The sequence below is a fragment of the Podarcis cretensis genome (genome assembly GCF_951804945.1).
Source record: "Podarcis cretensis genome assembly, chromosome: 17".
Taxonomy (NCBI): domain Eukaryota; kingdom Metazoa; phylum Chordata; class Lepidosauria; order Squamata; family Lacertidae; genus Podarcis; species Podarcis cretensis.
Window position 1 is genome coordinate 6,400,001 of NC_137187.1, and position 13,409 is coordinate 6,413,409.

At 36.9% G+C, this 13,409-nt stretch overlaps 1 protein-coding gene across 3 annotated transcripts in view; it reads left to right on the forward strand.

The window, feature by feature from the left end:
• Positions 1-13,409, forward strand: part of ZCCHC7 (zinc finger CCHC-type containing 7) — a 134,059-nt gene that overhangs the window by 95,020 nt on the left and 25,630 nt on the right. The gene's annotated exons all lie outside the window — the stretch shown is intronic.

Genomic DNA, 13,409 nt, shown 5'->3' on the forward strand with positions numbered 1-13,409 from the left:
GTACACGTGCTTTCCAGTATGTTTCTTTTTGCATTTTAGGATGATAAATCTTTCCCAGTTTCTCCTTAGTTTAAAATACTTTTTAAAAATAAGTAAATATGTGTGGTTTCCTTTTTTTATTTACACATATTCTTTGAGTTATCAGCGAACTTCAAAAACCATTATATAGTGGAAGCCATTCATTATGTTTCAGGAAATTTTTATTCAGTATCTTTAGTCAAATTGAGCTTTAAATATGGAGAAATTACTTCAATATTTCAAAAAAAAAATTCTTTAGTCCCACTTCTGGGTACTAATCAGTTTCTTGAAAGGGATTTTTATCAAGGCAACAGGAAATAGAAATTATTACTTAAAAATTCATAGTAACTAGTTTGCAACAACTAGAACCATTCAGTTATTTTAGACAAATTTTGTAACTTCTTCTTAATGTCTGTACTTCCCTGTAATGCTTGCAGTATGTACAGGATTCCCCTAAATTGGGGCAATCCTTTACAGAACATTTTCTTTGCGGGTTCCAGTGTTGATGATACTTCATTGCTACAACAGAAAATTCATCTCATGGTTAACTAACTGGCTTTTGTTTTGTTTTGTTTTAAAAAGTCTACCTTCATTTCCTTAAAAGTTTCTATTTCAATATTGCTGTAAAAGAAATCATATGAGAACATAACAAAAACAAAGCACAGGTAGGATACAGTAGGGTACAATGTAACAAAGCAAAAGTAATGAAATGCTTTATGTAGTATGTACCCAAAAAAGATGCACAAGTAAGTAGTCATTTGTATTTGTGTTTAGATACATACATATACTAATACTAAACAGTTTATTCCACACTTGTCACAAGTTTGGTTGAGCCTAGTTGTTAACGTCTCTTAATAAACCAGAATGTGAAGTATATATCGAATCTGCATAAACAGAGCAAATTTTGAATATCGTACAAATATATACCATGTAGGTAATCTTTTAATCCCACTTATTATGCATGTTTGTCAAAGGGTTATATAAAATGTGTGGTTAATTTTTCATGCATAAGCAAAGTGTCCCTAATTAATCATTGTGAATGCTTGTTCAGATCAACAGAACAATATTTGTCACTGCTAAGGCTCTTGGTGATTTTATTCGTTTTGCCAATTTACTGAGAGATTGGGGTGCCATCTATCGACTCATTGAAACTATTGCACTCACATCTATCTTTAGTGCAGATAATGATGTGTAAATAGTGTAACCGATGGTTATGGGTTGTTCTTAGGTTTTGCTTGTGCTTAAGGTCTTTGAAATTTTAGCTATTTGAAAAAGCTGGTGTCATAATGTCAGCCTTTTCTGTATCCAAAAGTCCTGCCAGAAAGAGGAAATTGCAGGAGATTATACGAGGGAGTGAGAGATTTAAAGCAATGTTTTGATTAATTTACTGCAGATGTCTTGTTAAATATCTCAGTAGTGTTGGGCTTTCTCATAATAGTAGTCTAGGTGTACTGGTTGCTTTGCATGCAATGGTTTCTTTAAGTTGGCAAATTCATTTCCTTTTAAAAATTATAACATAGTCGTTTATACATTAAAAGTACTACAGAACTAATCATATTAAATTGTCATTTCTCTTTCAATTTTTTTAAAAAAGCTTTTCCTTGGAAAGTAGATTTTGCAGGTGTCTGGTTTTTTTTTGAAAATCAAGATGTTGTTTTAAATGCTCTTAAGCCTAGAATGGCTGACATACTGCACCAAAGAGTTCACAAATTCAGAGTCACTTTAAGTGAAGTAAAAGTGTATAGTTTGGTATACAACTAATTCCTTATCTGTACTAGGTTCATGAATTATGCCTCATTAAAGCGTCATATTAATATTTTACATTTTGAGTTGCAAATGTATCCTTGCCACATTTTCATTGGGAAGATAAGGCTTAACTTGAAGCTCCTTATGTCTTCTGGCCTTCATGACTCCAAATATATTGACTTTTAGGAAAGAGTAAGAGAATTGCAATTTTGCATGTAGAAGATGGCCCCATGAAACTTTAACATGGGTGTGGGTGGGTGTTTGGATAATGCCCCCATTACATTTTCTGAAATGTACCCAATACCAACTAATACTGTCTATGATAACTGTTAGTAATGGGGTGCATGTTTTTGGTATTTTTAAAAGCTAGCTTGGATCCAAAGTGATCTGGGTCAGTGGCGAGGAAGAACCTGGAAGTGGTAGATTTTTCCTTCCAGTATCAACTCTTTATAGGATATTGCTCTGGATGATTTTGCGCGGCTTTTTAGGGGGCATGGGAGGCTGTTGTCTGAAGGATGGAGATTAAAAGCTTCGGATCCCAACTATAATGTTTAACGTATCTTTCAGAATATAGTAGAACTATTTTTTTGCACTGTAATGTAACATGTTTCTGGTAATAAATCATTCATTGCAATGAACAATTAATAAATAACTTGCTTTCTAATTTTCTGTTTTCCACCCGGAAAACATCTTCTTTTATTTGACTCTATCAGTATTGATAAAAGTATGTGTATATATGGGGTGGATTAACTGCTCGCTAATATTGTCTCCATAAAGTTAAAAAATCTGGGAATATGTATAATGTACGTGGATTCCTTGCAATGCAATTGGAAGATGGCCTATGAAAAATATAGTGTAATACTCTATGGGGGTAGAAAACAATTGAACAAAACATATACGGTGTCTTCATTGGAACGAACCAGGGTCAACATTTACTTACTTGAGGCGTCACATATATCGGGTACAGTATGTCTGGCATAAAATGAAACTGTGTAGGTGTTATAACCGTGTAGCAAATCATACTTAGGAATAATGTGCATGCACAAGTATATATACCCTGGCCTAAAATCTATTAGGCCTGTGGTGTGCTATATATCATTATGGACATTGCAATTGGAAAAATGTGTTTCATGTAGTGTATAATATGATTGTTTTTCTATATATATATTTTAACAACATATTTATTTGCTGTGGAGCTGGGTTTCTTCTTCTTCTTCTTCAGGGTATCACAGTCTCTCCCATTGCCTTGCTCTGTGCATGCAGTGAGCCCCCCTCCCCCATCGCCTGCCTTTTCTCATTCATATCAAAGCCCCTCGCCCCAAGATGGCCACCAACAGAGTTTTACAGCCATCAGACTTTAACCACCAAACACTATCATTTAACACGCTTTTTGACAGTTTGTTAACCTTACTTTTAATCCACTTACATTAAAAAAGGTGAACCAGGAATTGCTGTTTGCGTATGCGTATCTAAAAGACATGAAGACACAATACCTCTTTTGTGCTTAAATTTTGTGCTTGTATTTCTTTGTGTATGATCATTAAAATTCCGCTTGGTCTCCTACCTTTCTTTGAAATAAAAATGTAAGTATGCTTACTTTTAAATCTGAGCTGCACAGAGCAGCTGCTGAAATTAAGCACAACTAGTGTGTGTGTGTGTGTGTGTGTGTTTCCCTCGATTTAAAGAAATTATAAGAAACTTTATTGTCCACAAGGCCCATTCTACAGAAGAGCAATGATTTAGCTTTTTGGCTGAATTACTCAGAGATTGGTTCCTCATAATCGCACCAATGCCTATCCTAGTCTGAACTACGACATTTGAACATATAAGCCTGCTAATTGTTGTTATATTATGGTGATGTTTACAAAAGGGCGGTCTGGGGTTTTCTTCGTTTGCTTTATTTAAAAGAATTTTTAAAATAGTTGTATGGCTTTTATATAATTTCCCCCCAATATTTTGAAAACGTACACAGTATTTTGCCATCCTCTTACCCAATCCTATTCATGTTTACTAAGAAGTAAGTCCTGTAGAATTAGGTTGGATGTGCTTGGAAGTAAATGTGTCTAAGATTGTAGCCTTCATAAGATTGTGTTAGCTCTCAGAGATTTCCAGTTGTTGTAGTATTTACAATTTGTATAATCTATTTTAAAGAATGTATGTCATAATATTAGGTATAATTTGGAGACTTTATCATATTTATTCTAAGCTTCTCATGCCCAAATGTGTCTTTCTGACTAATTAAAATTCATTTGAAACTTTAGTTATCTTCACTTTTTATGTGAATTTATGAAGAAAGAGTCATTTGTAGTTTGGGGTAGAGAAAATTGTCAGATAAAAAGATAATTTATGCTAAAAATAAAACTTGGTTTCACAATAATTTCTGCCTCTTTATCCACTTGTGATAGATAATTCTAGATAACAAAAGCTGCATTAGTTGACATTTTTAAGATCATTTTGCTATTTATTTCCTGGAATCCAATACTTGCATTTTACAGGTTTCCGTTTAATTCATAAAATGTATACCTGTCAGTGGCTTTTCAGTTAAATTGGGAAATTAATTCAACATATGATAAGTAAACTAAGTTGAATTTATTTTGTCTTGATTTATTTCAGGGTGCTTTTTATTAGTTTTTGTTAGAAAAACTTGTCACACACGTGTAAATAGTGAACATGCACAAGTAAAGCAACACTGCATTATCTGCACTGAGAATTTCCTCTTATCCATAATCTATCTTTTTTCCCAGTAAATATCAAAATACCAAATATATTACTTTTTATTATCATATGACAGACAGCAGCAGTAACTATCTGTAATCTTATTAAAAGCAGCATTAAGTTTGTAATCCTGTGCATATATACTTGGAAGTAAATTCCGTGGAAGTTCTCAGCTAACATACATAGACTTGGTCCATATGGAATGTTTATGTTTCCAACCTGCTGAAATGCAAGATATTACTTTTCTTATAAGGTGCTTTTTCTGGAGCAGTTTAACAGTACTTAATTCTCACTGAAATTAGGAGGACTTCCATTTAAACAATTACTGGGGGCCAGACTAGATGACTCTCAGGGTCCCTTCTACAATTCTATGGTTCTACATGTTGGATTGTATCCTGTGTGATTCAAATATTCTCTAACTACATAGTGATTTCAATATATATGGTTTGAAATATGAGTGTGATGTAAGTGCAAATGTGGAGGGTTATATCCAATGGTAGTCATACTTTGAGTAGTTTCATTGATTTCAGTGCTTCTCCTCTGAGCATCAGTTGGTTGGTTATCTCTCCCAACCCTATTTTTTAAAATTATACACAGAATATGTGTATAATATAGTGTTGCCTTGTTAAAAACTGTTGACGTTTCTAAATATTTTTACGGCCAGGGTATTACAAAATACTTTACTCTGACAAAAGCATTACCAGTAAGCCTTGCTAGTTTACGTATTTTTGATATTTACTAGTAAGAGGCAGGTTATGTGAAAGGGGGGGTTCTCAATGCAGATGATATGTTTATGTCTGAATGTTAGCTATTTCCCTTCATGCTTTTGTTTCTGAAGCTTGGCATATTGGACCACAGCTTCTGCATCATGCGTCTGTTGCACATCCTTACCTATAAAAGCTCATAGATAAAAATTCAGTTTAAAAAAATGTTAATTTCCTAGTTGCTGCAACAGGCCCTTGCACTTTATTTTTAATTGTGCTATGTACAGTCTCTCTAGTTAGAAATATTCACCCAAGCCATCATGCTTTTAAAAGATATTTACATGTGACTTGTATTGAAATAATGTGGATGGGGGCAGGCATTTTGAGTTTACGTGCCACTGAAAGCAGTGCAGTGTGGATATTGCAGCAATGACACACAAATGTGCATTCTTACCTAAATCCATCAGTTAGGCATGCTGTTGCCACTGAAACATCTCTCTTTGTGCCAAACCTAAAATACAATTAATGAAGAAAAATGTTTATAAATGTTGCATTAAAGTTCTAAATTGCATTAACTTGTAAAAGAATATAGCATATAAAATTGAAATTGGGTGATGAAATTGCAGGATTGATTATTGTTGCTACACTAGTGTTCCTTAATAGTGGAAATGAGATACTTAGGTATTAAGTTTCTTACTTGAGAAAAGAACCTTGCAGAAACTTCTGTATCAGCTGCTATTAAATCAAATGAATATTTTATATTATTCATATAAGAATTGTTGTAGAAATAACTTGTTATAAGCTGCACAGGCAACAGTTAAATTTTCTACAACTCCTCAACGTCTCCATTGGGAGAAAAATGTAACAATTTTAAACTCCGTGGGCTGTTTGGTTCTACAAACATAACTAACTTTTTTAATATTTTAAAATAATTTCAAAGCCATGTAGGCATCAGTTCTGAAATACTGACCACGTGAGAGTGTCTAACAGTACAATCCTATACATACCTATTCAAAAGTAAGTATCATTGAGTTTATTGAGGCTTACTGCCAGGAAAAATTGTAGCTTTCTCTAGGCTTATGACTTTAGATGTTTTCATAGTTAAGAGTAATTGAAATTAGTGGGACAAACTTGCCTTGAATCCACATTTGTAACTTGCTGTATAAGGCATGCAGAATGAATTTTGTGCAGTTAATTACAGATTTGCATTCTGCTTAGTATTTTCTTTTACACAGTTTAAATGAGAATTTTTTAGAGGAAGGTTAGTCAAAAGCTTGCATAGATCTGAAGCATTCCATCCATTAACTTTTACTGAGTGTACTTTCTCCCATGCTAGGTTGCTTACCCACACACCTTGCAAGTAGGAAAAGGGGGTGTTGATTGCAGAATCGGTTTGGCATACTCCTGCCTGACTCAATAAAGGATTCTATAAATCCTTCCAATGTCACTGTTTTTCTTATGGAGTGACTTGCTTATGCAATTTGGGGGAATAAGGTTGTAACCACGGCCTTTTAAGAGGACGTGGCTGCCCTTTCTTTGCCTTTGAAAGCCCTGACCGAGTGTTTATTTAGCTCATTTTTGTGCTGAAAGGTGGGGCTTAATCAAATTTATGATGTTTTCTTCGAGTGTGCAGTATTTTCACTAAAGTAAAAGAGGTGTGAAATTATGCATGTTTTATGCTCCCATTTCTGTAAATATTTGCTCTTTGATTTGTGTACAAAACATCGCTGAACAAATTTTACTACATCTTGTACAGGCTTTGTATTTTAAACGGGTTGTATTTATATTTTAAAGTTTACATTAGAATTGTGGCTTTAGTGAGATATATAAAACCACTTGTGATATGAGCCTTGTTGATATTTGTTTCGTCTCCAGCTTCCAAAGGGCCTCATGGCATTATTTAATTAAGATATTTATATACCTCATTAATTGGCACCAATGACACCTAAAGTGGCTTAGCACAATAAAAAAATAAAATAAAATTAACAAATATAGTGGTACCTCGGGTTACAGACGCTTCAGGTTACAGACACTTCAGGTTACAGACTCTGCTAACCCAGAAATAGTACCTTGGGTTAAGAACTTTGCTTCAGGATGAGAACAGAAATCGCGCGGCAGCGGGAGGCCCCATTAACTAAAGTGGTACCTCAGATTAAGAACGGTTTCAGGTTAAGAACGGACCTCCAGAATGAATTAAGTTCTAATCCCAAGGTACCACTCTACACCAGACTCAATACTTCAGCATATAAAAACAGAACCATTAAAAGATATAAAATATCCAGCTAACAGTTACATTAGCAGCCAAACATTGTTAATTCAAAATATTTTATTGAACAAATACTGATGTGTGGAGGACAGCGGTGCAGTTGTCTCTTGAATATTACTGGAATAGCCTTCCAGACTTTGGGCACAACTACAGAAAGCACCCTACACTGTGCCCAGGCAGAACAAACATGCCTACGTGGAGCAAAACTTCATTTTCAGAATGTATCAAATAGAGGAACCATCAGCCTTGCTTGTTTGCAGCATCTTTTATAAGTGTCCCCGCCCCCGGTAGTTAGGAAGGGCCTCAAAATATGCTTCTAGAATAGAAGAGGCATGGCACCATATATCCAATTTCTTGAACCACTGTAATTTCCTTCAACGACAGTACAAATTAGGATTTTTGTTGTCAGAGCATCAGTTAATGCAGCACATCCAAAACAGAAGAATATAGTACACTTCTGGACACCAGGGTTACAGGATTCATATTGGGCATGCTAATATTAGCTGTCCGTTATCATTGAATGTGAGTTCTATAACACTTTAAAGATACGAAATGAAATAAAAGTCCACAATGAATTTCCATAAGCAAGATCAAATACATGAAATGGAAAGTGAAAGGGTTAGATTCTCTTGTAAGTAAAAATCTGATTTCGAGATGTATTCCTTTCACTTTCAATCCTATATTGTAAAATGGAGGAGCAACATGGTGGCCCTCCTAGAAGCTAGACTTTGGGATATAATCCTATGGATAGCTTACGTTTTCATTCCCCTTAGAGTGAAAATGTTAGAGTGTTAGGGTTAGAGTGAAAACGTAGACCATCCACAGAATCCATTACTCATTCAAATATTTTGTCTTTACTTGAAATCCATGTCCTGACAGTTGAATGTAGTGAAATGCACATTGGACTTTGAAAACTTTGATTCATATCATTGCTCAGTCATGAATCCCTTGATGGCCTTGGGCTAGTCACTATGTCTCCATCTAACCTACCTCCCAGTCCTGTTACGATAATGTCCATGTGCAGCCCAGACCTCTTTGGAAGAACATAGCAATTACAGGGGGAGGGCAGTAAAAATAATACTGGCTTCTCAGTTGTGTATCAGGATACAAAAGTATAATTGCTGGTTACTTAAGTACAATGAGGTTCAAGTTAATAAACTGTCAAAAATGTTTTTTTTAATGCAAATACTGATTCCCCTCCACCTCAAATTCCTTCCCCCAAAATTCAGTGCAAATATAACTTAACTGGGTTTTTTTTTTAACTGTTGGTCAGTTCTCTCTGATTCTCCATGCTTGCTTAGAGAGGAGAAATCTGAGAGAGAGTTATGGGGGGTGAAAGACAGAGAATGAGAGAGGGGTGTAAACCTAGGGGAGTTTAAAGGTGTAATCTTTATAACCATTACATTCACTCTAGAGTGAATCTTCAGAATCGACCATCCCAGATGAATGAATCTTCAACACATGGTCTCTGCACTTTTGTGCTTACCTGGGTGTTCAGAGTAGTTAAAGGATGGAGCTATAGAATGTAGTTTTAAACCTGAGCATGAAACAATTTTAGGTTTCCTTCCACTTTTAAATCTACAATTGCTAGACAATAATATTGTATGAAATCATACACAAGTATTTTCTAAATGTATATTATAAGCTTTTCTGTGTTGTGAAACTACTCATATTTCAGTTTTCCGTATAATAAAATGTTTATATTTGTGGATGTTGAATAACTGATGATCACCTCCTGTACCCCCACCTCAAATATACATTTCAAAGTTCTGAATTAACTAGGAAGTTTTGTACTTAACTAGGAAGCAGTTGAGTGGGCACATGTGGAATATGGCAATCCTGCAAGTAAACTGGTCCCAAGCTGTTAAGGTCTTCATATACCAGTATAACACCTTGAATTTAGCCCACTAACAAATCAGCAACTTGTGCAGATTATAGTCTGACATGGCTCTACTCCTGTCTGCAATTGTGCTGTAGCATTCTGCACTAACCGAAGTTTGCGGGTCAATCACAAGGGAAGCCCCACATAGAGTGCATTGCAGTAATCCAGTCAACAACAACAACAACAACAACTTTTTATTATTTATACCTCACCCATCTGGCTGGGTTTCCCCAGCCACTCTGGGTGGCTCCCAGCAGAACATTGAAAACATGATAAAAGATCAAACATTAAAAACTTTCCTAAACAGGCCTGCTTTAAGATGTCTTCTAAAAGTCAGATATAGTGGTACCTTGGTTTATGAACTTAATCCATTCCGAAATTCTGTTCTTAAACCAAAACCATTCTTAAACCAAGGTGTGCTTTCCCTAATGAGGCCTTCCGCCGCTGGTGCCCTTCCACCATTTGGATTCTGTTCTTAGACCGAGGTAAAGTTCTCAAACCAAGACACTATTTCCGGTTTTGTGGAGTTTGTAAGCCAAATCGTTCTTAAACTGGACTGTTCTTAAACCCGAGGTACCACTGTAGTTGTTTATTTCCTTGTCATCTGAAGGGAGGGCATTCCACAAGAAGGCCCTCTCCCTGGTACCCAAATACAGCTGGTAAAAGGCACTTATAGCCAGTGAGGCTACCTGGGACTCCAGTGACAAAGCTGGATCCAGAAGCACGTTCAGGCTGTGTACCTACCTACCTCAGGAAGAGTGAAACTCAATTTAGGACAGGCAGTTGACCGATTTATCAGGCATGGCAACCACTCACCCACAACTTGCCTCCAACTTGGCAGAATTCAAGCTCAGCTTCTTTTCTCTCATCTTTTCCAACACTGCATCTAGACACCGATCCAGGACCCACCCACCCACTTGAATTCAGCTGTTATGGAGTAGAGCTGAGTGCCATTAACATACCAATGGCACCTTGCCCCCAAACTTCTAATGACTTCACCCAGCAGCTTCATTTAGATATTAAATGGCATTGGGTATAAAACACTGCCCTGCCAGCAGTCCAGAAAACACTCTCCCAGTGCTACTCTCTGGACCTGGTCCTGTAGATAGGAATGGAACCACTGTAACACAATGTCTCCCGTTCCTATTCTGCAAAGCCAGTCAAGGGGGATACCATGAAAACCACAGAGAGATCGGGTAGCAGGAGAAAAGTTGTACTCTATTTGCCTTGCTCTCTGTAAAGGTCATCATCTGTAAAAAACAACAACCAAAAATGAAAAAAAACACCTATTGGTGTTATTAGTGCAGCCATTATTTTCTTAGGAATGTGATGTGTATATTGATTTTGAAATCGAAAGCTATTATTATTATTATTATTATTATTATTATTATTATCAGCAGCAGCAACAACAACAACAACAACTGTACAATTTAGGATCTCATTTACGGTTCTGCATTTTCCCCCTTAGAATTTATGAACAAGTCTTCTATCTGCAGTAACTTGCGGGCTTATACCAGATGTGACATGATTTACACTTACTCATTGTAATACAAGAGAAAATTTTAAAATTAAACAAAAATTTAGTGAAATTTCATTCAAATCCCAAAAGGATCATATGAGAGTATACAATACTACGGCTGACTGAACACCATCCGATTTTCATGTTGAGTGTTATGAAAGAATGACTGAGTGACTAATGACACACAGTGGCGTTGGTACAGGGGGGCCAAGCTCTGGGTCTTTTGAGCCAGGCCTCAGATCTCCTGCCCCTTCCTCTCCTTTTAAAGTTACGTGGTGTTTTGTTTTTTAAACTTTGCTTATAGGGTGACTGGGCATACAGCAAAGTGGAATGCTGGTAGGATGCCAGTCACCCACTATCTAAATTTGTCTAGAGGCACCTATGCATCTAAACAGTTATATGCATATTTATGTCATGGACCTGTGTCCCAGATACAGATAGGTAGCCGTGTTGGTCTGCCATAGTCAAAACAAAATAAAAAAATTCCTTCCAGTAGCACCTTAAAGACCAACTAAGTTAGTTCTTGGTATGAGCTTTCGTGTGCATGCACACTTCTTCAGATACACTGAAACAGAAGTCACCAGACCCTTCTATATAGTGAGAAGATGGGGAGGGGTATTACTCAGAAGGGTGGTGGGATTGGGTGATTGGCAGATAGCTGTGATGAGCCTGTTGACGACTCTTAACGACTGCAATAGGTCTTACAGGAAAAAGCAAGGGGTGAGAAGGTGAAAAATGGCTTTGTCATGTATAATGAGATAAGAATCCAATGTCTTTGTTCAGACCAGGTCTCTCCATGGTTTTAAGTTTGGTAATAAGTTGCAATTCAGCAGCTTCTCTTTCCAGTCTATTTCTGAAATTCCTTTGTAATAGAACAGCTACTTTGAGATCTTGTATAGAATGTCCTGGGAGATTGAAGTGTTCTCTTACTGGTTTCTCTGTCTTGTGGTTCCTGATGTCGGATTTATGTCCGTTTATTCTTTGGCATAAGGTTTGGCCTGTTTATCCAATATAGAGAGCTGAAGGACACTGTTGGCATTTGATGGCATACACAATGTTAGATGATGAGCAATTAAATAGTCCCGAGATGGTATGTGTGATGTTGTTGGGGCCAGTAATGGTGTTGTCCGGGTGTATGTGGCAACAAATTTGGCATCTGGGTTTATTGCAGGCTCTGGTGCCAGTGTCCGTGTTAAGTCTGGTTGTAGTATTATTGTGGGTTAGGAGTTGTTTAAGATTGGGTGGCTGTCTGTAGGCAATGAAAGGTCTTCCTCCCAGAGCTTGAGAAAGAGAACTGTCATTGTCCAGGAGAGGTTGTAGATCTCTGATGATGCGTTGTACTGTTTTAACTTGGGAGCTGTATGTGATGACTAGAGGTGTTCTGTTATTTTCTTTTTTGGGTCTGTCTTGCAGCAAGTTCTCTCTGGGTATCAGTCTGGCTCTGTTGATCTGTTGTCTAACTTCATCTGCTGGGTATTTTAGTTCTAAAAAGGTTTGCTGTAGATCTCTTAGGTGAGAGTCTCTGTCTGTAGAATTGGAACAGATGCGGCTGTAACGTAGTGCCTGGCTATACAGTATACAATGGACTGTTTGGGATGTTTGGGATGGTAGCTATTCTGTGTCCCAGAATCCTTGAAGGACGCAGTAGTGCTCCTGGTGACACAACACCTGTGTCAGTGAGTGGGGAAAATGGGCAATGTTTTCGGTGTTTTGTGCAGCTTTTGCTACTTAAAGAAGGAAATAAATTCCGTTCTTTGAAAGATCTTCACTCCTTCCAATGCTGCATCACGGATCTCTTCTCTGTGTTTTGTCTTTTAAAGTAGTGGACAGCAATTCACCCGGAAGCCTAGCTCTGACCCCTATTTTATAACAGCAGGATGTATGATTACTCCTGCAGGATTAATGGCAGTGTGAGCATATAGCTGAAGAAAAAAATGTGCCGTATTAATCATTGGGTAAGCTCCTAGGTAACGGTTTGTTAGCAGCATGTAGTTTGGCATCATTTGAAACTTCTGCACTGTGACATTAAAAATTTCACAAGTATTCAGCAGCTCAGTGGGAGAGGAGATGTTGTGTTACACATGTTTCACTGTTCTCTCTCTGCATCCGAAATGCTTAGCCACTGATAGTTTCTGTTATCAGTGATCCACATATCAAGAACTGATTAAATGCTCATATAGATTGAACTGATAATTTTTTAAATGTTACACTCACTGTAAGGCTCACAGTGTTTTATAATAATACATGATGGTGTTGGTTGAGAATTCAAAGACTGATTCCGTATTGTGCAGTGGTATGCTGTCATGTCTGTAGCAGTTACTACATGCTGGTGGGATCTGACATGGTGGGGAAGTAGTTATTACTTCCTTCCTGATTTTTAAAAAGCTTTTAGTTACATCAGTGAATCTTCTACTTTGCATGCAGTCTTCAGAAGTCATTGGTTCCAGATTCTTTAGAGGAGACATACAACTACTCAACGTGGCATGGAACCAGCCCCGTCAGCCCCAGTCGATCATTTCTACCTTCTAAAAGCAGAATGGCCAGGGATATAAAAATTAT